The sequence below is a fragment of the Heliangelus exortis genome, chromosome 3 (genome assembly GCF_036169615.1).
Source record: "Heliangelus exortis chromosome 3, bHelExo1.hap1, whole genome shotgun sequence".
NCBI lineage: Eukaryota > Metazoa > Chordata > Aves > Apodiformes > Trochilidae > Heliangelus > Heliangelus exortis.
Window position 1 is genome coordinate 99,991,003 of NC_092424.1, and position 10,045 is coordinate 100,001,047.

Below are 10,045 nucleotides of genomic sequence, written 5' to 3' on the forward strand. Positions count from 1 at the left end.
CTAATGGCTTAGTCTGGACTTTGAGTCACAGCCTGACGTGTCTGCTCTGGTGCACTTCAGAGCTGTAACTCACCCTCAGCCTCCACAGGGATTGCAGTTCTGGGAAGGTTACATGCCAGCTGCAGGCTCTGCCCTTCTTTCAGCCTTTTTTTCCCTTTATCTCCCTAACCCCCCTTTTCTCATTTTCTGATGAGAGTTGCAGAGGTGGGAAGTGGAAAAGTGGGCACTCTCTGTGTTCCCACAGAACTGGAGGAAACGGGATTATGGTGATGTTCAGAGGTCCTCGAGTCCTTCCTTTCTGAAGCAGGATAAGTCCTACCTACCCCATATCAGAGAGATGTTGAGCTACTCTGCTCTTGAGCTCCTGTGATTGAAATCTCAGAGCCTTCAGAATGCTCACAGCAATACACAAATATAAACAGATCAAAATTACCTTCTCCAGTGCAGATACTTAGTGAAAGCTGTAAGGAAACAGGACAAGTACAGAGAGTTCTTTTTCTCAATACGTGATTCCAGCCTCAGGGAATCACTGTTTTAAGGATTTATTAAGCTTGAGATGGCACTCAGGTTCTTTGGTACAGTAAATCTCAAGAGATTTATCACTTGTGAGAGTACCTCACCCCTTCTAGCACTGGTACCTATGTGGCCTCCATAAGAGCCTAAGGTAACTAGTTTCACAATACACCTAACATCTTATACATAGATACTCCATATGTTTGTCTTAAACCTGCTACCTGATCATTTCATTTGATGGCACCTGGACCTTACATTATGAAGGATATTTAACAGCAGTTTAGTAAACTTCCTCTACACACCATTCCCACTATTTTATAGACTTCTGTCATATGGCTCATGTGGTTTCTTGTTGCCAAGATGGTTAAGTCTCACAGTGTTTAATCTTCTCTTGCAAAGAAACTCTGTATGTCTCACATAAAAATGCTGTTTCTCTTCAGTCCATAGTTATACCACACCCTTTCTTAAAGTGACTTGCTCAAAACTAAACATAACGCCCAAGGTACAGGAGCTCTGAGGGTTCATTTACAGCACAGATATTTATAAAATATTTTTCTCTCCTCTCATTTCCAATTACATTGGACTGTTGCTGAACACTGAATCAATGTTTTCAGAGAGCTTTCTCTAGTGACAGGATTTTTCCTGCATACCAGTAAGGAGCTGAGAGCTCACGGCTGTGTCCCTGCAGCCGACTGGATTTTCCTGCCTGTCTCTGCTCCTTTGCACAGCTGAAGTGCCACTGCCATGTGGCAGCATGCCATGGTGACAGCTGTTGCTTTGTTTTCTATCTAGATTTACTGAACTCCCCCACAGCTCTTTGCAGCCTTCTTTATTTTTTACTTCCCTGTGTGATGTTTTATCTTTCCAAATCCTTTAAAAAATACATGGAAGAGAAGAGAGCAACACAGAAGTCCTTGGGAAGCCTCATCTCTACCCTCCTCCAGCCAAGGAAACAGCCCATTTACAATTAACCTTATAACAACTTATTAAGGAGGTCTTCTCCTCTTGCCCCATAACAACTGACAGAAACAGCCTAGTTTCCAAGCAAAAGGAAAAATATATTATTAATAGAATTTCAGAGAGCCAAGTGCCCAGAATTCTTTGTGTGTTTTTAGATTTCCAGAGCACAGGGCAGCATTTGTTCCAGGGAGTGATTGAACAGTTCAGGACTTTTGTCTGGAAAAGAGATGACTTAAGAGAGTTATGAAAGAAGTCTACAACATCGAGTGTTGTCACCAGGAGGATGAGAAGGGAAGAGCTGTTTCACTGTTTCCTCAAAACCACAAAGTAGTACCAGCTCACCTGAAGCTGCAAATCTTCATAATAGGGCTTTTCATCTCTCCCCAAGCACTCTGACAGTTTGCAATCCTATTGCCCTTGTCTAATCCTATAACTATGTATGAAACCTCTGCAGTCACCTACAAATACTGTACCTGTTCTCCTGGGGAAACTTCAAAACCTTCTACGCATAAAACCAAACAGAAAATGGCATTTAAAGCCTGAACTGTTCTTGACTGTGGCTACAGACACCTTTGTGAGCAGAATCTATAGTTTCAAGAGTACAAATGATACAAGAGTAGACTCTGCTGGCCTCCCTTAGCTCACCAGAAGCTAAACACAAGACAAAAAAAAATTTAAAAATCAATGAATCAATGAATTGTTAGAAATTTTTTTAAAGACTGTCTTTTTTTCCCCCCTCTGAAACTATATCTTCTCAGACAAAAGGGTGTCTTTGGTTTAAATCCTTAGCAACAGCAACTAGGGCACAGAGATGTTTTGACAAATACTCTCTCTAATTAAATCACCAATTTCAGAGCAGGGAATGCACCGTTTTTCCCCTGCCTTCCGTGTAAGGCAGAACACATTTGCATTTAACCACCTCCCTGTTGTATGATGTGCCACACTGTATGGAAATTAAAGCAAGGACGTAAAAGGTTTTGTCCATCAGAGCAGACCAAAACTTCAGCTCCTCCTCACACCAGTTCCCACAGTGCTCTGACAGAAACACTCAGTGGATTCAGAATCTTTTTCCTTGTTCTTCTGAGACACAGCCTTTGTCTCATCCCTTCCAATTTTGGGATCCCCCATAGCACATACAATGGGAAAGGGCGTGAAGTGAGGGAACAGCAGAAATCTGAGAGAGCTTCCAGTGTTTTCCTGCATCCTCCTCCCATTTTGGGAAGTTATTTGGCAACTGGGAACTGGGTCTATGCAAAGCACAGAGCAGAACTCACTGCTGGAAGAGTGGTACCCTGCTAGGTTTGTGTGAAGCTTGCCTTTGGCCTCTGCTGGAGAGCAAGGACGATGGGCTCCTCCACATGGACATTGTTAGGGGCAGGAGCTGCTGGAGCCACTGAACTCACCACATCTCAGCAGCTCTTTTCCCTTGCCCCAGTACAATATAGTCCTTCCCCTCACCTCCCCCCTCACCAGAACAACTGAAACCAACAGGCAACCAGCAACCCAGACAGCACCTTGCAATTGTCACCACAAACATATGGCCAACATCATCCTAACACAGGCAAAACTCCTTTGATGCCAGCAAGAGTGTGGCTTGTGTCACAGCAGCAGGATTGACCCTGTTGTTTTGGAGGCCACGTAGGTGGAAAAGACAATATCTGCAGGTGGAATAAAAGCCTGGAAAAATGAATTGAGAAATTAGTAACAGTTCAAAGCACTGCATGTAGGATGAAAGCTGGCTTATGCCTAATAAATCTGAGAAATGATTCAGTAAAAGTTTATCCTCTGCACTGGGTTCTCTGTAATTAATGTAAGCTGCATCCATGAGAGCCAATACAAATTAAGTACTAGTTGTTCAGATTAACTCTCTGCCTCTGGGCTGCTTTAGTTATGTACCAGTGTAAGAGCTTTTGATTAAGAGAAAAATAAGTCTTCTCAGGAATGACATGCTAGTCAACCCAAGATGTGTATCTATTGCTGAAGGATTTGGGGCACAGTGAGTCTAGGTAGCTCTCACAGTATCACTGCTCCTCTAGTTAAAACACAAGATCCAATTGAAATTGGATTTTACCACTTTCAGTGCTCGAAATGCACACGCAAAAGGGAGTTCAAAGAAAACTGTTTGATTAGCTTTTGAATTTCTTGCTTTGAGGCTTCTACATCAGATGATTCAAGAGACTGATACTGAAATAAATGCCTCAGAATCATTATTGTCTCTTGTTTATTTATGCTCTTCTACCTTAGGGCTTAGTCCTCCTTTCTCTGAACTCAGTGCCCAGCTTTGCTTTACTTTCAGAGAACCTTAATGTTTATGGAAGAAAATAACATCAACTATGGGCAGTTTTGATTCCGTTCTTCTCAGCTCAGTGGTGAAGAACATTGCCTAGGCCCCACAGGGTACCTCTCTGAAACACTGAAGCCATTTCTAGATAAATTGGCCTCAAAATGCACTGGCATATTGAAGGCTTTCAAGGAGGGCTTCTCTGAGAATTCATGTTAGAGGGAAGGTTAGAAGCATGGCTGTTGCCAAGCTCTTAGAACTCAAGATTTCTGAATTTCTCCACTGAAGATTTCTGACCTGTGGTCAAAGCAGGGATAGGGTTGTACTCTTAGATTCAAGCACATTTGAACTCTGAGCAAGCCTGGAGGCCAGTCTGAATTCCTACCCTAGCCAAGAGGCAGAGGTTTTTACCCATGAGAATTACACAGTTTAATACAGTACAAGTACCTTACACAATGACAGATCCTTAGGCACATCTTGTTCTCCAGTCTGGTTTGTCCCTTGATGTATTAGTTAGATGTCCTAAAATGTGTTACTCAGTGAGCTGAGGCAGATGAAGTGATGCATGAAGTAAACCAGAAGTAGCATTGTCTCAAAGACAGAAGCTCCAAAGCTTCCTGTGATTAAGAAATTATTTCCACTTAGTCCCTAGCAGCTAGTTGTCACCAAATCCCACATACAGTAGGCAAAAAACCCATAAATACTGATATTAATTTTCATTCCTGCTATTTGTACTTGGTGCAGAAACTGGTTTACTAGGACTTAACCTCTTCAAGCTGTCTTTAGCTGTTATCTATCAAGCTTCCTATAAGTGTTTCATTCCCTGAAGAATATTCACTAAAACCATTTTCCATTAGCTGAAAGAAGGTTGGGAAACCTGTTGCTGACAGCTGCTGTGGGTCACTGTCTTGATGCTGTCAGTGCCAGAACATACCTACCCAGAAGTAAGGAAAGGTAGAAAGGGTTCAGGAAGCTGCAGGAACTCCAGACTGCTTCTCCACATGGGTACTCAATGACTCAGGCCTGGGGATTAGATAGAGCCCAATCATCTAATCCCCAGTCACACCAGAGGTTGGGAGTGGGGAACCAGGAAAAAAAAGGAAAAAAAAAAAAAGGTTGGAAAGTTGGCTGTCTGGAAGAATCTAATTATTAAAAGACACTGAGGTGCAAGAAATCAGAGTAGGTCAAGACTGCAGCCTCTAGGTGAAAAGGGTGGTAAAATTAAAAGGTAGAAAGTATTCACTGATAATCCCAAAGTAGAACAGATTAGTTTCAGATTTTGAAAATCTGATGTCTACGTTGATAAACTTTCTCTGCTCGAAACTGGTTTAAGAGAAACATTTAGCCAGATCTGAATTGATTTTCTGTATCTCCTCTCCCCTTCTCTCCCAGCTGCCTTACTGACTGCCTTACTAGATATTTACTCTTTTCCCAAATGACTTCTAAGGAAAAATCCTCTAATTTCATGGGAGGTGGTGGCCTCTTTGAAGGAAGGACCTCTGCTTCCTCAGATCTTCAATAAGAAAGGGGAAATAGTGCATCTTAACTGACATGGAGGAAGGTCGATTACTTTTCTGTGACCATAAGGAAACCTGTATCACCACAGACCAAGACAAACATCCACTCTTGGGCATTACTCTCTAGAAACTGCTTCAGTAGACAACATGTACACATCATGGAACAAAGGAAAGAGATCCTCCAGCAAAACAGTGGAAAGAAGGAGCTGCCTACCCTGCTTGGTTATTTCATCCTCCAGTACCCAAGGCACTGAGTTTTCCCCCCTTGAGTGTAAAATCTGCCTTGCTTTGGTCACATTAAATATCCACCACATACTAGCAGCCCTACACTCACTTCTATCCACAATGCTGCACCTGAAGTCAGCTGCCATTCCCCTCGCTGCAGGGAGGTCAGGCGTTTGCTGAGGAGCTGAAAGAGCCTCGTGCCTCATCTCTGCTCTGGAGAAGTTTACATCTTCTTTCAGTTTTGAGTGGAACCTCCTATGGTTTGAGGGACTGACCATGGGAAAAAGGTATCATCTCCTTTGAATTCTCTTAAAATAACTTTCTCTGAACTTATCAATACTTCTACAATTTCTTCCCTTAGCTAGCTAAACTGCAATTAATGTAGTGGTGCTAAACCCCAGCTACCCACACAAGTGGGATATTATACAGAGTGTTCCTGCCCGTGTCCATACTCGTAACTGAAGGGCGTCAGGCCCTGTCCTAAGCACTGGAGCATGAGCCTCTCTGCCCCGTTTCTAGTAATATTTAAATTACAGCACTGGAGTTACCATGGCACTGTGCAGAGGTGATTTGTTGTAACCTGCCTAAAATATCTCGGATAGAGGATATTTATTTGCTGTGGAGATCTGTTGAAAATATTGCCTCATATTTTCAGTGCAACAGTATCATAGTCCTGTTGAGCAATCTCCCATTTACATCTGGGAAAGGAGAAAAACAGTAGCTATAATGGGAGTGTTGCAAACTTCCCTTTTGATTCAGGTTACAAGAGCAGCAAAATCCTAGTAGACAATTACTTTTCATGACATTCTCATTTGCATAAGATGATTAAATCCTTACAGGTATGCATGTGGTCTTTTACGACCCCTCCTGTGTGCACACTTGTGATAAAAAGTTGCAATATTACAAAGGTTAAAATATGTAAGAAAATATACTTACAGAAGAAATGTTGGTAAGTGGGATGCACATAGTATTCTTTACTGAAGTCAGATGGTATATAATTGAATACTTTTGAATGTTGAACCTTTTGTATAATTGTACATAATGTAATATAATTGTGCACATATGTAATTGTACATCGCAATTGTACTAATGCAGCATTAAAATTCTGGAAAAAAATTACAAGACATAACAACCCCACCCAAAACACCCAGATCCTTAGTAAAGTACAACTAGCACAGTGGAATTTTGGGGGGGTTAAAGCAACATTCCCTCCTGCCTATTGCCAACATTGTGCACAGCAGTGCGTGCCAACTCTCCAACCCCCAACTGTGCACTTTGAGGTCACAGCTCTCCCACATCCCCAAATGCTACAGCTGTACAAATTTGTGCCATAGATCCTGATACTATCAGAAAAAATCAGTGTAGAGAAAGGGACCCCACAAGAAATAGCCAGATATTAAAAGAAGAGATAATAAACAGGAGAGACAGAGCAGTTTTGGCAGAAACCGCTGTAGGGAAGGGTGGTTCCAGGAATTGGGAGTACAAATTTTGATTAGGGCTGGGCTGGTATTTCCCACTTCAACTGCCTAGTTTTCTCTTTAATGAGGAAGTGGGATTTTCACTTTTGCTCCACTCAATGAAGAATTAAATGGGAACAAGAACTTGCCTTCCTAGGTAAGCAGATCCAAATGTCACTAGGAAAGCATGACCACACTGGGAATGAGAGTGTTTTAAACTCATACGTGATCTTGCTGTAAAATTACTGTCTTTAAACTCTAATTGAATGTAATTGTCAAATGAAATGCAGCACTCTGCAACTGTTTCTTTCAATGGTAAGCAAAAAATTACTTCTTTCTGAACATGCTCAGAGTCAATCTTCACTCCTTGCACATGCACGGTAGTCTAAAACACAAAGCAAAGAAGATGAGATCCTGAAAAATATGGTCAGAAGCACATTGATACGTTTCTGAAGCTACACTAGTACAAAACAGTCATTGCAGTTTTCATTCACTTGTACAGAAATCCAGTTATTGTACCTCTGCTGATGTCTGAGTGTGCAAACGAGGCTGTACCACAGGATGCTCACAAATGATTTGTACAACAATGCCACTTACAGTATAAATGCACAGTAATGTCTGACATATTATCAATAGAAATTTACCACGGGGTCCCATGTGGAGCAAGGATCTGGGCCAAATTAAAAAGCAAAGGAGGAAGGAAGTGATACTAAAATGCAGTTAACACAAGCAAAGCTATCAGAGAAGAATAGGCAGAGAGAATGCCTAAAATATAGGTGGGGGAAAAAGTGTGGAAATTAGCAATACCCAGTTTTATAGACAGAATGACTTACAAACTGCATCACAAGATTTACAGTTGCCCATTTACAGAGTCTCTAAAATGTGGGAATTCTTTTTCCTCTGATTGTGTAAAATACAAGCTATGCTACATCTGATTATTTTCTGCAGGCTGTATTATAAATTGTTCATTTTGGTGACAGAACAAAACTGCTTCATGTTCATCACAGAGAGTCAGCTGTTAAGTAAAAGGGGCTTTGAAATACAGATATGATCAAGAGCTGAAGTTTATTAATAAATTTATGTGCTTTCATTCTGCTTAAAAAGCCCATACTTCCCAAGATCAGACAAAATATATTAGCTATGGAAACAAGCCAAAAAAAGTATTTAATCTTATGAAAGAGATAAGAAGATAAAACCAGTGAGTAATTCAGCTGAAGGATGGGACAGAGGGGAGAAATTACTCCAGTCAATTAATGCTGTATGACTCTTCCTTATTCCCTGCAACATTCATGGAGTCATCGGGTTGGAGAGGTCCTCTGAAGTTCAACAATCCATTTCTACTCCTCAAGGCAGGTTCCACCATAACCACAAGGTTTCTGCAGATGTTTCATCTGACATCACAGGTCTATCAGTGGACATTGCACAATCTCCCCAGGTAAGGTGCTGTACTGTTTTACTATCCTTCTCCATCTGAATGTTGGTCCTTTCTTCCTAGAATTCAATTCTATTACTCATTTTCTCATCCAGAAGCATGGAGAACACAAATATGAAAGGCTGTTTTGAAGCAAGATGCAGCAATTTGAAAACTTATACCCTCTCTCAGAACTCTTCTTGAAGCTGGTAATCTCAAATCATACCTACTTTAAGCATAAACAAATTCTTAAGTATGAAAAAATGTATCTATATTTTATGTACACTTGCTATTTATGCAGGTGAATGTTTTAAAACACATTTCGCTTTTTTGTTCAGGTATTAAAACCCAGCAGTGAGGTACAGTGAGTTTTTTCATTGTTTTGTAAAAAGTAATGGATGCTCTCTACTTCAGACAATTATACCAGCCACAGGACACAGCAGGCATCTTGGTTTCGTAATAGCATTTTGGAAAGCAATTACACAAATAGTTTTGATTCAATGTTTGTTCAATGACTAACAGCCTATCTAAAGTAAACCATAGTACCTGTGGAGTAAGCAAGTACTAAAGAACAGGTGATGTATCAGATCCAGGTCTTCATCTCACCCGTATTTAACTCACATTTAACTGCTATCTGTAAATTTATTTATAGGGACTTTTAAAACTAATTCTTACCACTCAGTTCTCGTATGTATGAAACACACAGGGTTTCCATAAGGCTACAGCATCTGACCAGTCTTAGCTTAGAGTATGAACCTTAAATATCAAAAGAGATCCCAGCAGCTGCTCAGCTTCTTGGATGCCAACACCGATCAATACTGATTTCTGTACTGTTGACTGAAAAAGTGTGATGTAATCAGGCTGATTTGATACCTAAGAAATGCATGTTTTGGCTGCTTTATGTTAACTGCTTGCAATGATGCTGTATTAATATGTCAGCTTCTACTCAAACTCACATCTTCCTGCAAATGGTTGTTCAAGGACATGAACCTGCTTTATCAATCTCAAGAATCTAAACCTGCTGCCCCCCAGGTCCCTCCATAGGACCTTACAGCTCTGCTACCTTTCCCCCCACACACATTGCCAAGGGTTTGAGTGCTTGTGCTGAAAGCCAGCTCTGGTAACAGCATGGCCAAACGACTGGGGATCAGACTGCTTTCAGAAGATCAGTGTGAGAAAGAGCCTTGAACAGCCTTGCCAGAGGCCTGCCCATGCTTTGCCTGGGAGCTGCATCACCTCAGTCCTTGCCTACATGATGCTGCAGGTGTGTCAGTGCCTGCCCTCGTACCCCATTGATCCTGACCTGATCACTTCACCTTGGACCTGCCTTGTCATTACAAACTTGTCTGTCTGGCATATTGGTTGAACCTCACTGCTGTCACCCCACTGCTGCTCCTTCCTAACTGCAGGGCTGCACCTCCTGTCAGGGAGCGCACTGCCCCTGTTTGCCTGAGCCCCCAGCCTGCTTTCCCTCACAGAGCCGCCCACTTGCTGCTCCTCAGTACCACAAAAACAAGGCTTGCAAGGAATCTTCATCCCAGTTTCACCAAAATGCCCCTGGGCTCGAATGGGTGCGAGGCACAGCTCACCAACTACAGCTCAACCCCCTGTGCCCCAGAGTTCCAGCACTGGGCACCCTGAGGAGCCATGCTCACTGTTAGCAAAATGCAGCGAACACCTC

General features: G+C 41.9%; 1 long non-coding RNA gene across 1 annotated transcript; it reads right to left on the reverse strand.

The window, feature by feature from the left end:
• Positions 1-7,888: 7,888 nt before the first annotated feature.
• On the reverse strand, positions 7,889-9,630 carry LOC139795212 (uncharacterized). Its single transcript, XR_011725419.1, has 2 exons — positions 8,911-9,630; positions 7,889-8,653 (listed from the first exon to the last, which is right to left on the reverse strand). It is a non-coding gene; the product is annotated as an uncharacterized lncRNA (long non-coding RNA).
• Positions 9,631-10,045: the final 415 nt, after the last annotated feature.